Source organism: Daphnia pulicaria, chromosome 8 (assembly GCF_021234035.1).
Source record: "Daphnia pulicaria isolate SC F1-1A chromosome 8, SC_F0-13Bv2, whole genome shotgun sequence".
NCBI classification, from domain to species: domain Eukaryota; kingdom Metazoa; phylum Arthropoda; class Branchiopoda; order Diplostraca; family Daphniidae; genus Daphnia; species Daphnia pulicaria.
Genome location: NC_060920.1, coordinates 1,451,473 through 1,470,429, shown reverse-complemented (window position 1 = coordinate 1,470,429; position 18,957 = coordinate 1,451,473). Strand labels below are relative to the sequence as shown.

Genomic DNA, 18,957 nt, shown 5'->3' with positions numbered 1-18,957 from the left:
AAGTGTCCTCCATCAAGTTGTATTTTGTCATCGTCAACGGCTATAGTGTTCGAAAAGTCAACGTTTAAATTCAGAACTATTACCATGGCATACGTGCATAGATATAAATTGACCATAAGCCGCTAATTACTTGTTCCAAATTCTGATGCATTTCGCCAGAATTTGGTTGGTGTTTGCTGTTTTGAATCGAATTCTCCATTTGACTAACATTCATTTTCACCTCTGCTGGATTAGATTTGTAGAAAAACAGATATACGACGAGTAACGCCAAAATAAAGATTAAGGGAAAGCGAACTCCGTGAAGAAATCCTGGTCCCATTGTGTTCTCTCTTCTCTTAACTTCTCCTAGGAAATCAATAGATTTATAGGCCATTAGTATCATGAATTTCGTAAATGAAATTCCAAACAAGTAAACTTTTCAAATTCATTTATTCGTAGGCCTATAATATTATGGTAAACATTTGGATGACCAAAATGAAGTAGCCTATTTTAACTATATAGCTGACACTGCCTGGGCGGCGGTACAACTTAAGAAACCTTAAAAAAGAATCAGTAGCCATCCAAACAATAAAATCTTCGTTTTGCAGTCCGTTGTTGTTATGATGGGTTAAAAAAATGTTGAAGATACAGCCAGGCTTGAAATGATTGTTTTCTTCACTTAGATCGGTTTGCCTGTTTGGTGGGTTTCTAAATTTTATTTGCTTGTGAGATGGCCTAGCTATCCCAGTGTTAAGAACAGGAACAGTTTTCCCATCTTCCGTTTTTAGTGTCGTGGTATCTAATAAGGTACAGAACATAAGATCCATGTTTTCTTAGGTACAGAATAAACAGGAAATACCATTTTTAATGTTTATGTACTGTACATATACGCTACATAAGTGCTATATTACTGTCGGCTATGGCACCAGAGAGCACAACTTGTTTGGTGATAGACGTGCACGTGTTGTTTGGGTCAAGATACCGGGAAAAGGGCACACAGTCATTTGAGACGGGATGCGAGACGAGATGTGTCGCTTACCCCCCCTGGTCTGTGAACGAACTCCTGCGGAACCCGCCATGTTTTTCCCCAATTTCGTGTTTCTCTCGAGATTCGCATAGAGAAAAGAGGGTGTCGCGAAAAAATACTCGTGAAACGTCGTCAGTCAGAAGACTTTCTATGTGTCAAGGTATGAAAAAAAAATTTCCAATATTACTTTTTCGTAGGCCGGGAAAATTATAGTAAAATTTTTTTATATAGAATTTCACCCAAAAATGGGAACTTTTTTTTTAAAGTGATCCATCTACGTTAAACAGTCGGACAGCTATCACAGCAATTACCTTTGCCACCAACTCCCTCGAGAATCCCAACGATCAAACTGGCCCTCCTGCTAATTAAGCGTTTCTAGAAATCGCCGCCGAATTTACAAACTTCATGCTGAAACAAGACAAAATAACAGTTCTAAAGTTTTTTCAAGAAACATATTTGGATTCAGTGAAAATGAAATCATTCAGTAGTAAAGAATGGGAACCGCTATTAATGTATTTAAAATCTTTGAAAAATGTTTTGAATTTGAAATCCTGAAAAAAAAAATTCCAAAATAAACGATTGAAATATATGGTCAGTTTTCAGATCATTCCTGAGGGTGTCGGTGTCTAGGCTACTGAAAATTGGAGGAACACTGGAACAGTGTGGAGGGCCATCTCGACAGTAGTTATGAAGTGATAGGTGTGATCAAGTGACCATCGCTTTCGTGTGTGCATCGTGACAATCTTTGTTGTGCCTGCAGCGAAGCTCTGTTTAGCGTCCTTTCTCTGTTAGCGACCTGTATACAGATTTTTTACCTTGATCGACATAAAATTTGTAATCTAGTGACCATCTCTTTCGTGTGTGCATCGTAACAATCTTTGTCGTGCCTGCAGCGAAGCTCTGTTTAGCGTCCTTTCTCTGTTGGCTCCGTGTTTATACCCCGTTAGCTCTATCCACATGCGTCCGTGTTTATATGCCAAAACTGGCAGTGAATGTGAATTCCAGTTTTGAGTCGTGGTTGGATAACAATTCAATTGTGCTTCCAATTCTAATATCAAGAGGTAAGGTAGCGACTTCCCTTAGTGAACAACACCATTCCCTACCTGAACATCAATTCAAGAAAATTTTACTTGAAATAGTGGAATCCAAGAATGGCTTTGATTTGCTGTACCCGCCTTCTGTATTGTAATGTGCGGTATGTCTTGCAAATTCCATTAACAAGTATTCGTCGAACAAGTGACGAAACACACACACTCTACATTCTCGCACGTACGCTCGTTTCTTTTTCTTTTTTCTTTCACGGGAGGAAAATAAAATTTCGAAAAAGAAGTCTGGAAGGTTCCATAAATTCACTGCTGCTGCCACAAAGTATGATTGTCGAATTTTGGCTATTTAAAAACAGACGAAAATGTAATGGAATGGGCGTTCGTTTGGTTGCTTAACGTTTCATCATGGGAAAGTTGCGGAAAGTTGTTTTCAGAAGAAGAAGAAGAAGAGCAGATTATAATCAACTCACCTCCAACCTGGACGCTAAAATAGACGACCGAAATCTAAACCAGCGAAAAATGTGTTTTTTATTTATTTTTTTTATTTATTTTTCTAAAGTCAATTGGCTCACTGTTCTCTCGTCTTTCTAATTGCCCGTCCCGCTTCTTCTCTTCTATGCGGGGTCCCACCTCCTTTCGGCTATGGATTCACGTTTTGTTTCCCCTTCCCGATGAACGGGCAGGGGCCGTCATATGAGCTACTTTCTCTCTACGTCCAAAAAGGGAATTGTTGCAATGATAAAAGCGCTGGTTGGGCCAAAAAAGATGGCAGCACGTGATTCAAAAAAGCTTAGGCGGCATAAATTACAACAGCACCCAGGCGGCATAAATTACAACAGCACCCAGACAACCCAAGAAACAAATAAAAAAAATCCCATCTAGGTTAGTGTGAGAAAAAAGTCCGTCCTCTTTTTACACGCGTCTATAAAATTTGACGAAGAGACGAAAGGCTATATCTATCAATCTATATCAGGGTGATGGGCGTTCCTAACCTTTGATCGAAAATTTCAAAAGAACCGACGGCAAAATTTGAAGAGTCGTCCAACAAACAATGGAAAAAACTTAGCCCTTGAATGCAAAGACCTGTTTATGGGCGTCGTGGAAGTTGTGGCAAGTGTCCTTTATGTGGTGCGGAAATCATTCGAAGATATTTGACCAAACCAAAAGAAAAAATTAAGTTCAACTTGGATCCCGACACTTTCAGTTTGATCCAACACGAATATTTATTCGTGGTTGGGAGGCACACTGGCGGAAAAACAAGGGATACTTCTCATCGGTTAAGATTTGAAGTCTCTTACTACAAATAGTAAGTTTATTGCTCTTTCATAGCTAATTTGTGTCTTTATAGAATCTGTAGTAAATTGTTTTCTCGTATTTTTTGTAAGTTCTCTCCCTTTATTTTACTTTCTTCTTCTACTTTCTTCCCTTTGGATTTCTTTCTTCTTCGCGACGATCACATATGCCAAACCCAAAAATATTCAAAAGTAAATAAATTACAATTGTTTTGTAGTTTGGACAAAACGGGCCATGTCAATTTGGAATTTCGACAAAAATTTGTCGATTCCTTTGACGCTCATGCCGATGCAAGGTGTTTCTGTTATAATTTCTGAAATGACAACTTGTTGCATGAGGTCACCAAATCAACCGATTAGCAACCTTCTTGATGTGATATTTGCAAAATACTATCCAAAATGTCGACTGAAAATTTTAATAATGATTCATCCGGCTAATTTCATCATCAGTCCATTTCATTTTGTATATAATTTATTTATTATAATTTATACATCTTACTGTAATATTTTTATTACTTAATTAGGCGGATTTCATTCTAAACGCTATCAAATTGGGAATTCCTGCAAAATCTCTAAATTTGTTTTGTTATGGAATAGAGGTACAGAATACAGGTTATGGTTATGCAACCAATCCATGCCAGACTTTTATTTCCGGGGAAGAATTTTTAATGGCAATAGATGAATTTATGAATAGAGAATTCATTCCACTACAGACTATGAGTCCAACCTTACTATTATTTCACTTATTTCACTTATCAATTATTTTATTCATTGGTCAATTTTTTTTATGATATAATTTTTTTATTTCTATAATGGAATAAATATCAATAACTCATAGAAGAATTTATCCAGCTCCCAAAAGAGGACGCTCCTCTACATTGGAAGAATTCGACATCACCAGCTGTCTATTTGACTAATTTTTTTTCTTCATTTAATTCTTTTAATTTTGATGTGGCCACTGTTCTACAAACCCAAGCCAAACAAGACTGCCCCTCTCTCGGCCAGCTGCTTCTCATCTCACGGCTCGAGCGCACGACACCTAGCGGTCACGAAAAGAAGGGGACACTGACACAACAACTCTCCCCAAGATGTCACGCCGTAACAAAGAATACCCAAATAGGTCGTGACAGCTTTAACACAGAAACAAACGAAACCACATGATAATCTGCTAGGGTGGACGAGAAAAAAATACCCCGCACACATTTTCCAGAGGGGAACATTGAAACGAAGCATATACTGAAAAACATGGGAATAATATTAAACGGAGACAATAAATTTCGGAGTTCGACGGCACCCGCTACGGCGCGGAGTCGAGAGATTGGCGTGGGGTGCGGCTCTCATTTGACCGGTGCGCGCGCTCGGGGTGTCTTCGTCGGGCTCTTCCGTGTCGGGGGGCGTGCCATCCTTTCTGTCGCTTCCGTCGGCGAGCGCGTGATCCGCGTGTCTGCCTTCTCTTTCTTCTGCGTTTAGCAGGCGGCGTAGGAAGCGCCTGTTCCTCCACAACACGCTGCCGCTCGCGAATTTCACAATTCCACGACCACGCCCACATGGCTCCACAACTTCGATTTGGGGTCCTGCACGCGCACGTTGGTGCCGATTGGCAGTGGTTTGAGGTCACGGGAGCGAAGGTCGTAGCGTGTCTTGAAGTCCACATTGATTGTCGCCTGCCGATCCCTCGCCCCCATGACGGATTTCCAACACATCGCGTGCGCCAAACGATGGGCTGGGATGATCAAACGAAGCTGGTGCCCGAACAGCATTTGCAAGGGGTCAGACATCATAGGCTCCTGCTGGTTTATTGACAAACGTTCCTGGCATGTAGAGCAGGTAGAAAGAAGCGTCGTGATTTTTTTCGTAATGCCCGGCCAGTATACGGTCTGTCGGGCACGCCTGTTTGTACGCACGATCCCCTGATGAGCCGCGTGGAGATTTTTGAGGTCGTTCTTCCGGGCCGCCTGTGGTATCACGATCCGTTGTCCAAACAACACAATACCGTGGTCCACTGATAGCTGGTGTTAGATGCCCCAATAATTTCCCCCTGCAGCAGGTGCGCGGTCTCGACGGTCAGGAAACCCGGATTTCATCGCCGCGATTAACGCGGAATAATCACCGCCATTCGGGGCCATATATCACACGGATCTCTTTGATTAGCGGGTCGGGCAAATCAGGAAGAGCGGCGGATTCATCCATGGCAGGCGGATCCACATTTTCATTGGAGCAGATTCCGGCAATCCAGGTAATGATGGTTTGGTGGGCAGACGCTTTGACATCTGAATTGGCTGCTTCATCATCGGGGCCAGGGTCGTTTATTGGCGCCCGTGAAAGAGCGTCCGGAATGGTTGCTTTCTTCCTTAGCGCCACACAGTGGTGAAGATATAAGGGGCAAGGCGTTCTTTTAGGCGCTAGATTTTTGGATTTTTCACGGCGTCGAGTGTGTAATTGTTGAGAATTGGCACGAGCGCTTGGTGGTCCACCACTACCGTGAAAACGGGGAGGCCCTTCAAATACAACTTGCATTTTCAAATGGCCCATTCGGCCGCTGCCAGTTCAAGTTCCACAATCGCATAGCGGAATTCCGTGTCTGTGCACCAGCGGGAATTGGCTTCGATGAGCCGTCAGTGCGCGTCGTGTTTTTGTAGGAGGGCGTACCCCATCCCATTCTTCCGGGAAGCGTCTACCTGTAAATATATCTCTCGCACCAGGTAGAAACTGGCCAAAATCGGGGGCGCCAGTAACGCTGACTTTACCGCCTCGAACGCGATCTCATGATCGGCGGTCCAGATAGAGGGGTTCCGGGAACTGAGTAGTGGGTGAAGCGGTCCTTTTGCGGCGGCAACGTCCGCCGAGAATCCAGCTAGTTGTTCCACGAGTCCCATGAAAGATCGGAGTTCCGTGATGTTGTTTGGGCGTGAACTCTTCGTGTTGAATTTCGTAACCCACCCACGCTGCTTTGGGCTCCTCGAATTTGAACTTCTCCAGGCTCAGTGTGATGCCGGCCATCCGGGCCGCTTGTAGGAGGTCACACAAACCTTTCACGTACGCTGGGAAATCTTGGTCGAAGCGGAGTAAATCGTCCACGACGCGAACGGTGTTGACTCGGTCGACGAATGCCATACCCACACGGCGGTTGAATTCATCACCTGAACAACTAAGCCCCATAGACGCCCGGAGGAATTTGAATCGGCCCCACGGCGTCATGAAGGTTGTTAGAATTTGGCTGGACGGGTACAGCGGGATCTGGTAATAACCATTTGCAGCGTCAAAACACGAGAAAAAATTTGCTTCGCTGTCGATTTCTGCGACCGCATCCCGAGGCGTTCGAGTGGATGGGTGGAACGACGGACAAATCTATTGAGGCGGGTAAGATCCACGACGATTCTCAGCTTTTCTTTGGAGCGGCGAAGGACCACTAGCAGTGCTGCCCAGTCAGTGGCTTCCTCTACTGGGGCAATCAGACCCTGTTCCAAGTAGTCGTTCAGCAATTGTTTCACTTCCGGTCTATCAGCGAAGAGAATGGGTCGGGCTCCGTTGACGTAGTATGGGATGGCGTCTTCTTGTAGCTGCATGATCATTTCCGGACCAATCATGCACCGGAGGCCCGTAGACTGATAAAAAACGTCGGAGAAGTGATTGGCGACAGCTGCTTTAATCTCCGTTTTTTGCTCCGCAGATGGGGACAACGGGATGTTCAAATTTTTCGAGAAAATGGATGTGACATCAGTCACATTCCCAAAAGTTTGTTGTCGATACCAGCTGCTATCTCATCAGCTACGATTTGCTTCACTGGAGATGCTACAACGATGTCTTCTTTATCACTATTCTAACCGTCTACTGCGTCGTATTTTATGTTTATCAGCCCCACATTATTTGGTGCTTTAATTTCATGTACAACAGCATCTATTCGAACTTTTAGTTCCAGAAACCGTCACAACGTCTACGTTCAAAATTTGAGATCAAGTGACCATCTCTTTCGTGTGTGCATCGTAACAAATCTTGGTCGTGCGTGCATCTACTCTATGTTTAACGTCCTTTCTATGTTAGCTCCGTGTTTGTATTGGCTCCATTGTTAAGGCTCCTTGTTTGTAAGCTCCATGTTTATCCCCTGTTAGCTCCGTCAACAACAATCGTCACAACGTTTGCCCCAATAACGTCACAACTTCTTCGTCCACGCCATTTTTCATCATAACTATAGCACCTGCTCCCACCGTTTTTGGATTACCTAATGCGCCAATGGCTTTAATTCCATCGACTGTGACAACTTCCTATCCTTGGTTCGCAAACAGTAACAACCGCCGCTCAAACGACATTTGCAATAACGGCTGCTCCCCCCAATATTCTTTGTTTGTTTTTCCCGTTTACTGTTTGTTGATTTACTTGGACCGCACCATTTTTCCAACATACACCTCCATCCCCACTAACTTGGGGTTGTTCTCAAATACTTCTCTCTCTCTCCTTCTCAGCTCCTTCTCCGCTTCGCTCATCCTTTCTCCTTCAATTAATCGTTCAATACCTCCACAAATTTCTTTATTGGAAATTTTTAATTATGGATAAAGTTTTACATCGCTGTATATTTTATGCTTGCTGGGAATTTGCTATGTGTCCAAAAACTGGTCAAAAACCACTGTCAACTTATGGCATCATTGGCATAGTGTCTACTCTCCTATTTCAACTCCTGATGCCTAAACAAATCCCCCAACAACAAATACATTGATTCAACCTTCCTTTGCAATCGCCGTCGGGTAACAACAAGCCCATTGGACTTTACTTATCAGTAACTCCCATGCAGCAAATTAGTTACATCCGTTTGACTTACAAACCAATGATCTTCATTAAACTTTCCAACTCAGTTTTAGCTTAATTTCAGAAGCTGTCACACGCCTTACTAAAAAAAATTAGCACACCTATCTTTTCTTTAAATCAAAACTTTACCATCACCAGAGATAATGGCTTTCACTCTTCATTAAAAATACTTGGACCGTCAAACTCCAATTGTCCTGGGTTCATGATGAAAGAATAATCCAATCCCTATCCCAACTCTATAATCCTGATACAGTCCCAATTTCTCTGTTCTATGATAAAAAATATAATTGAGTAAAATTGGTAAAAATAATGAGAAATTATTGTTACGATAGATTTTACTTATTATTACATGACTTGCAGCTCGTTACCCATCATTTTGTTTTTCTTGTTGCTACTTTTACTAATGAAATTTATTTGCTTCAATTCTTGTTTCAAATCACCCATCTTTTTATTCAATTCTTGGATTGTAGTGTACAATAAACCATTTTCAATCTCTAATTTGTTGTTCCGTTTGTAAATTACTCAATCTAATAGTATAGAAATACTTTTTCACACATCGATACTTGTTATTTTGGTTTAAAAAATGTACATGATGATTATTTACATCTTGGTTCTGATATGATGATGAATCACTTTCTGGTTGGCCTCTTGCAGCTATTAGAAAGTGGATCGACTTCACACTGATGTTCAACATTGCCCTCGTCTTATGTAAAGATAAAATTTTAGGCAATATTAGATTTAAATAACCATAATTATAACTTGATTTTCTTTGAATTACCTGCTTCTTGAAACATGTCAGGTGACATTTGAACCACATATTCATCTCCAACTTTACTGGGCACTAATGGAATTCTTGTATTGTGTTGTCTTTCACAGCCGTCTTTTATTGCTATCTCAACTATTGCCATTTTTGATTTGTGAGTGCAATTGTTGGATTGATTTGTTTAAATTGCTTATAAATTGAAACGTCTGATTTCTCACGAGTTAAATTACATCGGGAAATGTTACGGAATTCAATTCAGAATGAAAAATCGAAAGACGATGTCTGCGGAAAATGACAAACAATGTTGCCTAACTGCTAAGTAATTTGCTGTCTTCGGTAAATAATTTGAAAAACAATTATGACTTAACTCTAAATATAATAAATTTTACGTCAGTCGATAGCTCGTGGTGAAAGCAATCTATTTATAAGAAATTTAAATCACTAACACTCAACACAATATGAAATATAAAAGCGTATTGGGTAGACGCTAGCTAGCTAGTAATTTACTGATATTCTTCAAAATTATATATTAATTTGCGACCGAACAATAACTCTGAATTAATCAAACTTTACGGCAATCGCTAGCATTTGGTGACAGCTATGCATTTCCGTATAGTTCAAATAGAAAAAGAAAAAAGGAAAAAAGTCGCTGATCCCAGATTTCAGATTTTGCTATCCGGATCCGTAGTCGACCCAATCAACAAAGCAAACCAAAAACTTTTGCTGTCGATTTTTTTCCTTTTAGTGGTTTTCATTTGAATTTTACAGAAATAGGTAGCTTTCATCGAGATCTAGCGACTGCCATAAATTTTTATTTATTCAGAGATAAAGTCTAGTCGCCAATTAATATTACATTTTGAAATGGGACAGTAAATTACTAACTAGTTCGCTGCTTCATCTTTTTCTCATTTGTCTGAAAGGGGAACACTGTTTTTCGAAAGGGGTTTCAAAATTAAAGCAGAACGAAATCTTTCCGAAAAATCAAATGGTATACCGACACGAATCATGTTCTTGATGTGTTTGCTCTTGGACTCTGAGTAGAAAAAACCTGCTCTTGTTCTTCACTAGGAAATCAGGTGCACCGTAACCAGTAACCGTAACAGCGGTAATTTAGATAAAAGACAGAAATACCAAAAACTGATTGTATTTTCATCCCTTTACGACAAGCAAGAACCAGTGTTGCTTTGTGACGGCATCAGTAAACTCAGGCCTTTACGTTAACTTTTTTGCCACGTTCAAAGCGAACGGCCAGTATTTAAAAATAACGTCAAAGAAAAAAAAACAAAAAAATAGTCCCATTCTTAGGAATTCAAGGTGTCGCACTACATGACCGTGAGTGCAGCTCATTATTTCCGATCCTGTTGTGTCTAATTTTTTGTTACTTTATGCATCGGTCCGTCCATCTTTAAATGTCAATCCTCCGCAGACATCATGTCCCTTAGCCTGAAATAAATTTCTTTAACGTTACAAAGAAAGATATTGTGGATTGAGTGGAGGAGACATGCCACAAGCTTTACACCCAGCAGAGAATCGAAGAAGTAATTTTGTGTTGACTCTGTTGCGATTGAACTCAAATTATTTGCGGGCTCTGTCAAACAAAACCCGGTTAATTTTACGTATCTAGTTAAAAAAAGAAAATGAAAACAAATAAGATTATAGCAAAAATAACCCTTTTATCATTTTGAGACATCTCTTTCGATACCATCGACAATTTTTTTATTAGACGTACCGCTGTTCTTGTGGCGAATGTGGCGAATGTGGGAATACAGGAGAACCCACTGTGCTTCAATAAAGTTGTCTTCGTTTGTAACAGATCCTGGTCAGTAGCCCGGTATACATACATATTCAGTTACTGTTGGACTTTGAGACGCATCGCATCTTAAGCATTGAAAAACTGTACAAAAACAATCAAAACGGCTAGAAATAAACAAATTTATATGTTATTATTTAATAAGTTCTCACAAATCATTTCATTACTTAGATGGTTAATTAGAGCATTCTACTGTTAGACTAGTTCTACTGTTAGAACTGCTAGAATGCACCCAATTCCTAAATAATTATTGTCACATTGGTTGGGAATTAACAAAGGTATATCTGAAATGTAACAAAAGACGGGATTGGCACAATAGAATTAATATTATTATACATGAGAATAAAAATAATACTCAGAGTTATCAAGTTCCCCTCATTTGTCAGGAATTCAGAGCACTGAAGCAAATGGAGGCAGTTATTGACTTCATATTTACATCGATGAGTTACTTGCTTGGAATGAATAGATGTCACATGTAGGACAAAGGTATTGTCGGCAAAAAGTTTGACACCTAACAGATATCTGGTTTTCGCACAGAGATAACATGGAAGCCTTGTTTGTGATAAAGTTCTTCATGCTCTCTACATGTATGTAATCTCTTTTCTCCTTCCACTTCAGATCTGGATCTTTCATGCGACTTTTCAACTCAGTCTGAGATGTTTGATGAGAGGCTCTTGATTCTCTATGTCTATCTATGAGAAGATCACAACCTGTAAAGTCATCAATATTTTCTGTAAAGAGACAACACATTGAAATACATTCAGAGATAGACTTGCTTTATGAAGTAAAGAAAACAATAAAATTTTGAATTCTAAGAAAACTAAAAAGAATTTAATTTTTTTTTAATTTTTTTTTTCTAATAAGAATAAATTTTAAGAAAACCCGGAATATTCACGAGTAGAAATATATTGCAACGGAGAGAATGTCGTTCAAAAGGTGTGGAATGACAATTAGGTCATCCGTCTTTACTGGGCCGTCGGTGGTGTGGGGGTTCTCTTTCGGTTGTTTCAAGACGGGCAGCTCCACATTTTCTTTAGTCGGAAGTCTTATCAGTTTTAAGAGCATCCAAAGACTGTTCGGTCAATTTTCAAGTTTCGTCATACGTCACCGTCGGTCCATCCGAGTTGACCAAGTAAAAGCTTATCGCTAAATCGCTGTAACGGATGTCTCTAAATGAAAAATTCATTTCCAGTTTTGTAGTGGCAGGGATAAGTGATTTGGCTCGTTCACGGGCCGGGGTATAAAAACCGCAGACGTTTCGTAAACCGCTCTAGTATTTCCAAATCCAGTTAGAATACACACGATCCACTTTTGTTCACCTGCTGTTACGTAGTTCAGATTTAAGCTGATGGGAAGAAAATCCTTTCGTTTCGCACCCAACGTCTTTGGTCATCAATTCCGTCTGTGTGGAGCAAACTGCCCCCTCCAAATCCGATCCGCATCTAACCTCTTTCTTAATTGGCTTTATGGTTTTTTTTTGGCGGCCACAAGCTCTTTTCGCAGTTTTGTCATCCGGTTTTCGAAGAGTCAATCAAAAGTTCAATGGCTAAACTAGCCGCAGTCCAATCCTTCGCAAATTGTTAGCACAATTTTAAAATATACCCTCTGATTTTGTTGCACGATACTGTACCAAACCGCAACAGTCGCTTCGGTCCCAGCACTACTGATACCATAAAATAAAAAATGCCTATAGCTTACGTTCAATAGTGCTTAGGTGCAAGTCTTGTTTTTACTTGACGCAGTTCTTGTCAATGTCATTATTTTTAACGATACTTAGTATAAAGCTATTAAATACCTGATAATCAATAATGTCAAGCGTCACATTTAAAAAAACAAATTTATGAAACCAAAAAGTTTTTGCAAAAAAATTATTTTAAAAACTTTTGGTCAGCACAGGTGGTATTAATAGAATTTTGTTTTTTGTTTAATGTATTTTTAAAGTAATATTCACGAAATACCAAACGTCTCTCGCAGAATAAAAAAAATTTAAATGAAATAGCCTAGGATGCGACTCGTGTTATTTCCGACAACTTCGTTCCACCATGCAAGTTCTTTGAAACCTTTAAGTACTTTTGAAACGGAACGTCGTCTTTACAGCTTTGGATAGTTTCAAAAAGTCTGTGTCAAATCTGTTTCGTTCCAGGAAGAAACGACATTGCAAAAATTAATTTTTACTTCAAAAAATTTGAAGAACATTTTAAATTCTTGATATATCGTTTCTGATTTTGATAATCAATTGAGAAATGTCAACCAGCACCATCAAGACTGCCTCTCATCCATTGTTTCTGAAAAATTTGTGTTGTTACATCAGAATTTCAATGCTTACAGAATGACAAAAAAATTACGACTTAATGTCTCACATTCCATGTCCAACGTTGATGCAAATTCAGCAAGGAGAGTAAGAGTAAAGTAAGTAAGATTACTATTTCTGGCCTTCTTGTTTGCTCTCTGACAAGGCCTGAAATTTGTAACTGGATGAACGAAGGTACACCTGAATTATTCAATTCTGTGTAAATCGATATCTCTCTTGAATCAATTCTTCGCTGCATTCTTTTTCATATTCAGCACTGATGAAAAAACAAACAAACAGAATAAAGATTTGCATGTTATCCCCTACTTTATTAAGTACTTCAAGACTGTTACTTAGTGCACGATTATTTTCTGCATGAATTGTGATATTCTGGTTTGTTCTTGAATTTTTAGTACTGTTGACGAATGCATCATCAGTCAATGGGAAAGGATTATGTTCAGCAGACTTAATACCTCTTGAACTTTTCAAGTTTCACATTGTAATTCCTGTCCTTTTCAGCATTTCTTGTTTTTTTTTCTCACTTGCAATATTCATTTACACATGCGAAGACGAGTAATGCAGAGGAAAAGAGAGACATAGGAATTCAGATAAACGATCAAAACAATTTTGTTTAGGGGGAGGGATGCACTGGTATTGAAATAGGAGTCATGTTGGGCATTTCCCTTTTGTTGCGATTCAAGAAAGTTAAAGGTAAGTGAAATCGAAAATCGATTGCTAAAGCACATTTTGTGCTCGTGTCGTCATGGATACGGTAAGGCTCTGAATTATTTCACAACTACGCTCTGGGTTCAAGAACCCAACTTTTTACTAAAAACTGTCGCAACTCATTTTACCAATTCGGAATTCAAAAAACATTTGGTTCGACAATCAATAAAAAAAAATTTAGTTGCACAAAAGATGACTCACCTAATGGCTTTTGCCATATTTAATATGTCTCACGAGGAAAACTTTGTCAAGGAGAATAGCGACGCATCCCACAGCAGTGTGAGCGATGCCGAGTAAAGGATTTCTACCACCCACGAATGAAGTCGTAAAATTTTAATACTCTTCCTGCCGCATAAAGAATACACAGGGTAATCTATTGCAGAAAAAAAAGACGCAATTCAAAATAGCGGGGACTAATCAGACCTAAAATGGCGAGCTAGCTATCTTGAAATTCTATTTGAAATTTTAAACTATTGTGCTTACTTTATTCCATGCGAAGAGTATAATTTACGGTTTTCAGTCCCGAATTTCAACCTTCGGCAGTACGGTTTGGGCGGTTGTACAACTCGGGAAACCTTGATTTAGCATCAGTAGCCTTCAGACCAATAAAATCTTCGTTTTGCAGACCGTTGTTGTTAGGATTAGAACGGTCGAGATCCCGAATGTGCTTCCTCCAATTTTTGGGTTTTTATATCATCCTTGTACACTATTGTAAAAAATGGGTGAAAAAAAATTGGAAGATACAGCCAGGCCTGAAATAATTGTTATCTTCACTTAGACTGGTTTGCCTGTTTGGTGGGTTTCTAAATTTCATTTGCTTGTGAGATGTCCTAGCTATCCCAGTGTTAAGAACAGGAACAGTTTTCCCATCTTCCATTTTTAGTGTCGGGGTATCTAATAAGGAACTGGACATTAGATCCATGTTTTCTTAGGTACAGAATAAACAGGAAATACCATTGTAAATGTATATGTACTGTACATATACGCTATATAACTGCTATATTACTGTCGGCTATGGCACCACAGAGCACAACTTGTTTGGTGATAGACGTGCGCGTGTTGTTCGGGTCAGGATACTGGGCAAAGGGCTCACAGTCATTTGAGACGGGACATAGTGCTTCCAGCAACTGGTGATCATCTTTTGATTTGACGTATCGACGATGTTGGTAAAAATTGCTCAGGTGTGCAAGCAGCATCGTTTTCTCTCGATTGCAAGACATATGCACTTGAAAAGGGAGGTTCTTCTTGGCTGGCATAGTCAAAGTAATAATAGACAAACTCTTTCACCTATTGACGACAGCAAAATGTAAAATTTTTCAGTTCACTAAAGAAACACCAGATCAAAATAACTTACACTGTTTGAAACGTGTAGTAAATATATTTCAATTGCAATTAAAATTAGTCCAGTAAGAAAGAAACGGAAACATTATTCACTACAAAGCTGGTAATTGATTACTGAAAGCGCTATCTGTGGATGGATATAATTAGAAGCCAATATTTTAATTGAATAATGAATTTTTGTCAAAGTGTACAAAAAACATGGTATAGAGGAGTTAATTCATTATAGAGGTTAATTACAATAACACCATGCAAAAAGGATGAAGAAAAACTTACTTTGCATAGCTTTATTTTTCTGTTCATCTATAGTCAGAGGCTTAGTCATTTTATTCAAAATCGATCCAAGTAAATCCATTTTAATGTTTAAATTGAAATTAGATCTTCGAAAATTAGAATTTTCTGATAGAAATTAACAGAAGATTAGACGAAACTGGTGTGTTGCTAAATACTACTTCTTCTGCAAGAATTGTTTAAGCTTGTTCACTTTTTTAAAAAATAAAACGCCTTGTTAGTCAGAAAGGCCAATTAAAAAAAGGTGAGTCCAGAAAGGCAATTGCCTTTTTGGTCAGGCCAGTTGCCTTTCTGGCCGATGCCTTTCTCTTTTTTTTGGCTCTTAAAAGAACCAAGTGGGCCGAGATCCATGTGGGCCGAGATCCAAGTGGGTCGAGATCCAAGTGGGCCGAAATCCAGATGGGCCGAGATACGAGTGGGCCGAGATCCAGGTGGGCCGAGATTCGAGTGGGCCGAAACTCAGGTGGGTCGAGACTCAAATGGGCCGAGATTCTAGTGGGCCGAGATCCGAGTGGGCCGAGATTCAAGTGGGCCGAGATTCAGGTGGGCCGAGATTCAGGTGGGCCGAGATCCGAGTGGGCCGAGGTGGGAAAAATAAGCCACAACGCCATCTTGCAAATTATTTTAATGGGTCGTTCACATACTACGTAGTGGGCTTAGGAGGGGGGGGGGAGGGGGTCAGGCAAATAACTTCAAAATACTACGGGGGGAGGGGGGAGCCCGGGGATTTGATACGTAGCAGAAACAAATTTTCAAAAATTTTACAATTTTTTTTTAGTTTGTGTTTCCTAAGCTGGCAACGCTGTCGTTGTTTATTTTTGGCAAAAGCTCCTCATGAGCAGTCTGTTATGGTATTATTGGTTTTTTTATTAGCATCGTTAATTTTTTGGGGAGGAGGGGGTCAGACAAATTACTTCAAAATACTACGGGGGTAGGGGTGAGCCCGGGGATTTGATACGTAGTAGAAACAAATTTTCAAAAATTTACAATTTTTTTTAGTTTGTGTTTCCTAAGCTGGCAACGCTGTCGTTGTTTATTTTTGGCGAAAGCTCCTCATGAGCAGTCAGTTATGGTATTATTTATTTTTTTATTTGCATCGTTAATTTTCAATTGGTCACTATAAAAAATGATACAAAGAATGCTTATTTTTTAATACAGAAATAATTGAGTTTCGAAATATATATAGGCCTATATTTTTTAAGGTGGGTCGAGCAAACTACTACGTAATTTCAAGGGGGGAGTCAGCTCGAATACTTCAATCTACTACAAAGGGGAGGGAGGGGGTAAAAATCCGCCAAAATCCCACTACGTAGTATGTGAACGGCCCCTTAAAGGACGCAGTCACACTTCGTTTACTGAACTCATTTATCTATTTGTTTGGTGGCTTTAAAAAGGGCCGTTGTCTTATAAGAACCTGGAAAACTGCAAAACAAATTTATCATCTTCTTCGGAATCAATAAATGCAATGTTGGTCGGAAAGTAGTTTAAATTGCACCGTACTATATCCGCAATTTCTTTCTAAAAGTTAAAAAGGCGTAATTTTATGCATTTTCTGAACCCTCCATTTCTCGTATTCTCCCCACTCTGCACTCAATCTCTCATCTTTCAATTTCTGCTTCCTAACTCCATAAATCTTTGGTAAGCAAAAACTGTTTCTGTTCCTTAAACAAAAATTCGAAAAGTTTGCATACCGTCATTTTATGTACCTCTCTTCGAATTCTCCATCGGTTGTGCGTACCCTCCGGCTAGTTGTTGGTCCTCTTCAATCGGGTGTAGACTGACCATTTCATAGTTTGCCAGTAAGTGCTTTCCCCAATCCAATTTTTTTCTAAATATGACAAATAACCAGATAGAGCAGGTGGAGCCATTGAATCAATTTCAAAAAATACTTGCCGGATTTAAGAATGGTGTAAGTAGCAAAGACAAAGAGAGAGTTGAACGATGCGTCGAATATCTGGATCCGTCTGGTATGCGATCGACAAATGCTCTTTGTCTTTCAATCTTCTCATTTCCGCTTGGATTTGATGAAAAGAACAGCCCCAATGTTGCACCTCAGGAAAGACTCGTGCAACAGCCTTCCAAAGCGCTTTTTCGTGATCTGAAGTAAACTGTTTAATAGCAGATGCATTTAATTTTGATTTGATAAGTTTTAAAACTGCCACATAGTCAGCCTCCTTTCTTCTAGTCATGGCAGCATGTAAAAGAGGGACTGACTTGCTTTCCCCACCCTTCCCCAAAATAGTACCATGAATTGACCGTAACTGTTTAAAAGGAAGAGCAATAATGTCAAAAGTCCCATCCTCCATCCAAAGCTTAATATTTGCAAGATGTCTAAGTCGAAGTTGAGTAGCAAAAAGTAAATGTCGCCATAAAACCCCATCAATTACTACTTCTACGGCAACCAAGTAAAAATCTGGCGGAAAGCATGAGAAATCAATAGTAAATAATGAATTATCCTTAGCTGGAGCTGGTGGTCTGACGCTTTCCCGGCATCGGTTGTACGCAGTTCAGAAGATTCGGGAGACTATCCGAAGGAACCGAACCTTTATAATAAGAAAGAAAAAATTATTAAAAGTTAAATCTTGTATAAAAATCTTCAGTTAACTTGAAGTTTTAGGATCCTTTCCTCACATATTTTTTTTGCAGGTTTGAACTTGTGAACCAGTCCTTCCGTCTTGGCTTCGTTCCGAACATCAATCACTTCAGCGGTCATGATATTTGGTGGATGGTTGTATGGATTTTCTTCTGCATGGGCAAGAAGGTGAAATCACTCGGTTCTGCTGGCCCATCTCTCTTTAATTGCATAACCTTGATATGGAAGTTGGAAATAAAAATTTTTTACATCTTCTAAAATGGTCCAGTTTAATGAATAAATTACCTGTGCAAGACAACCTATCTTCTTTGACCACGACGTTCATCTCCAGGTTAAAGATTTCGTTCCTTTGCTGTACCTAAAACCAAGCCCGTCCAAAAGAATATCAATTTTTGTTTTGTTAGAACACTTGTCACGAAAGGTGTATTTGAGTTCTCATAGAGGACGATCGGGAGTCCTATGGATGGAAACCTCTACAGCATCATATGTTGGTCGATCCCTTTGTGGCGAAACAGTTGGAGAATGATGTCATTCAATTGCTGCTGCGCCAGGAGAAAAAACAGCAACAGCACAATCAACGTGCTTGAATTACAATTTGGATTGAACAAAATCATTTAACTCTAACCGGGCGAAAAAACATTGAATTTAGGTGGGGGGATAAGCAAAGATACATCATTTAAAATTTCGTTATAAGAAGGATATAGAAGGTGGTGGCAGCGTAATATCCAACTCGAACCCTAAATCAAAAGCTAAATGGCTTGGTGGCAACGGGGAAGGTGGTGGGGGGAGGGGAAGAAATATCATCAGAATCTGTCAAAAAATTAGTACAGATATGAATAGCCAGAGAAAGATTAGGAAAAACAATTACTGCATTAATTGGCATCACGGCTTCTGAAAAAGAATCATTAGTTACATTTGTCGATATTTTGTTCTACGATGAAAGATCATCCATGTATTCCTGTAAATTAAAATCCAAATTAGTAGCAGGAACGGGAGATTCCG

At 39.5% G+C, this 18,957-nt stretch overlaps 1 protein-coding gene and 1 pseudogene across 1 annotated transcript in view; one reads left to right on the top strand and one right to left on the bottom strand.

The window, feature by feature from the left end:
- Positions 1–18,957, top strand: part of LOC124312357 (collagen alpha-1(I) chain-like) — a 1,404,094-nt gene that overhangs the window by 589,779 nt on the left and 795,358 nt on the right. The window lies entirely within an intron of this gene.
- On the bottom strand, positions 13,935–14,989 carry LOC124310701 (annotated as a pseudogene).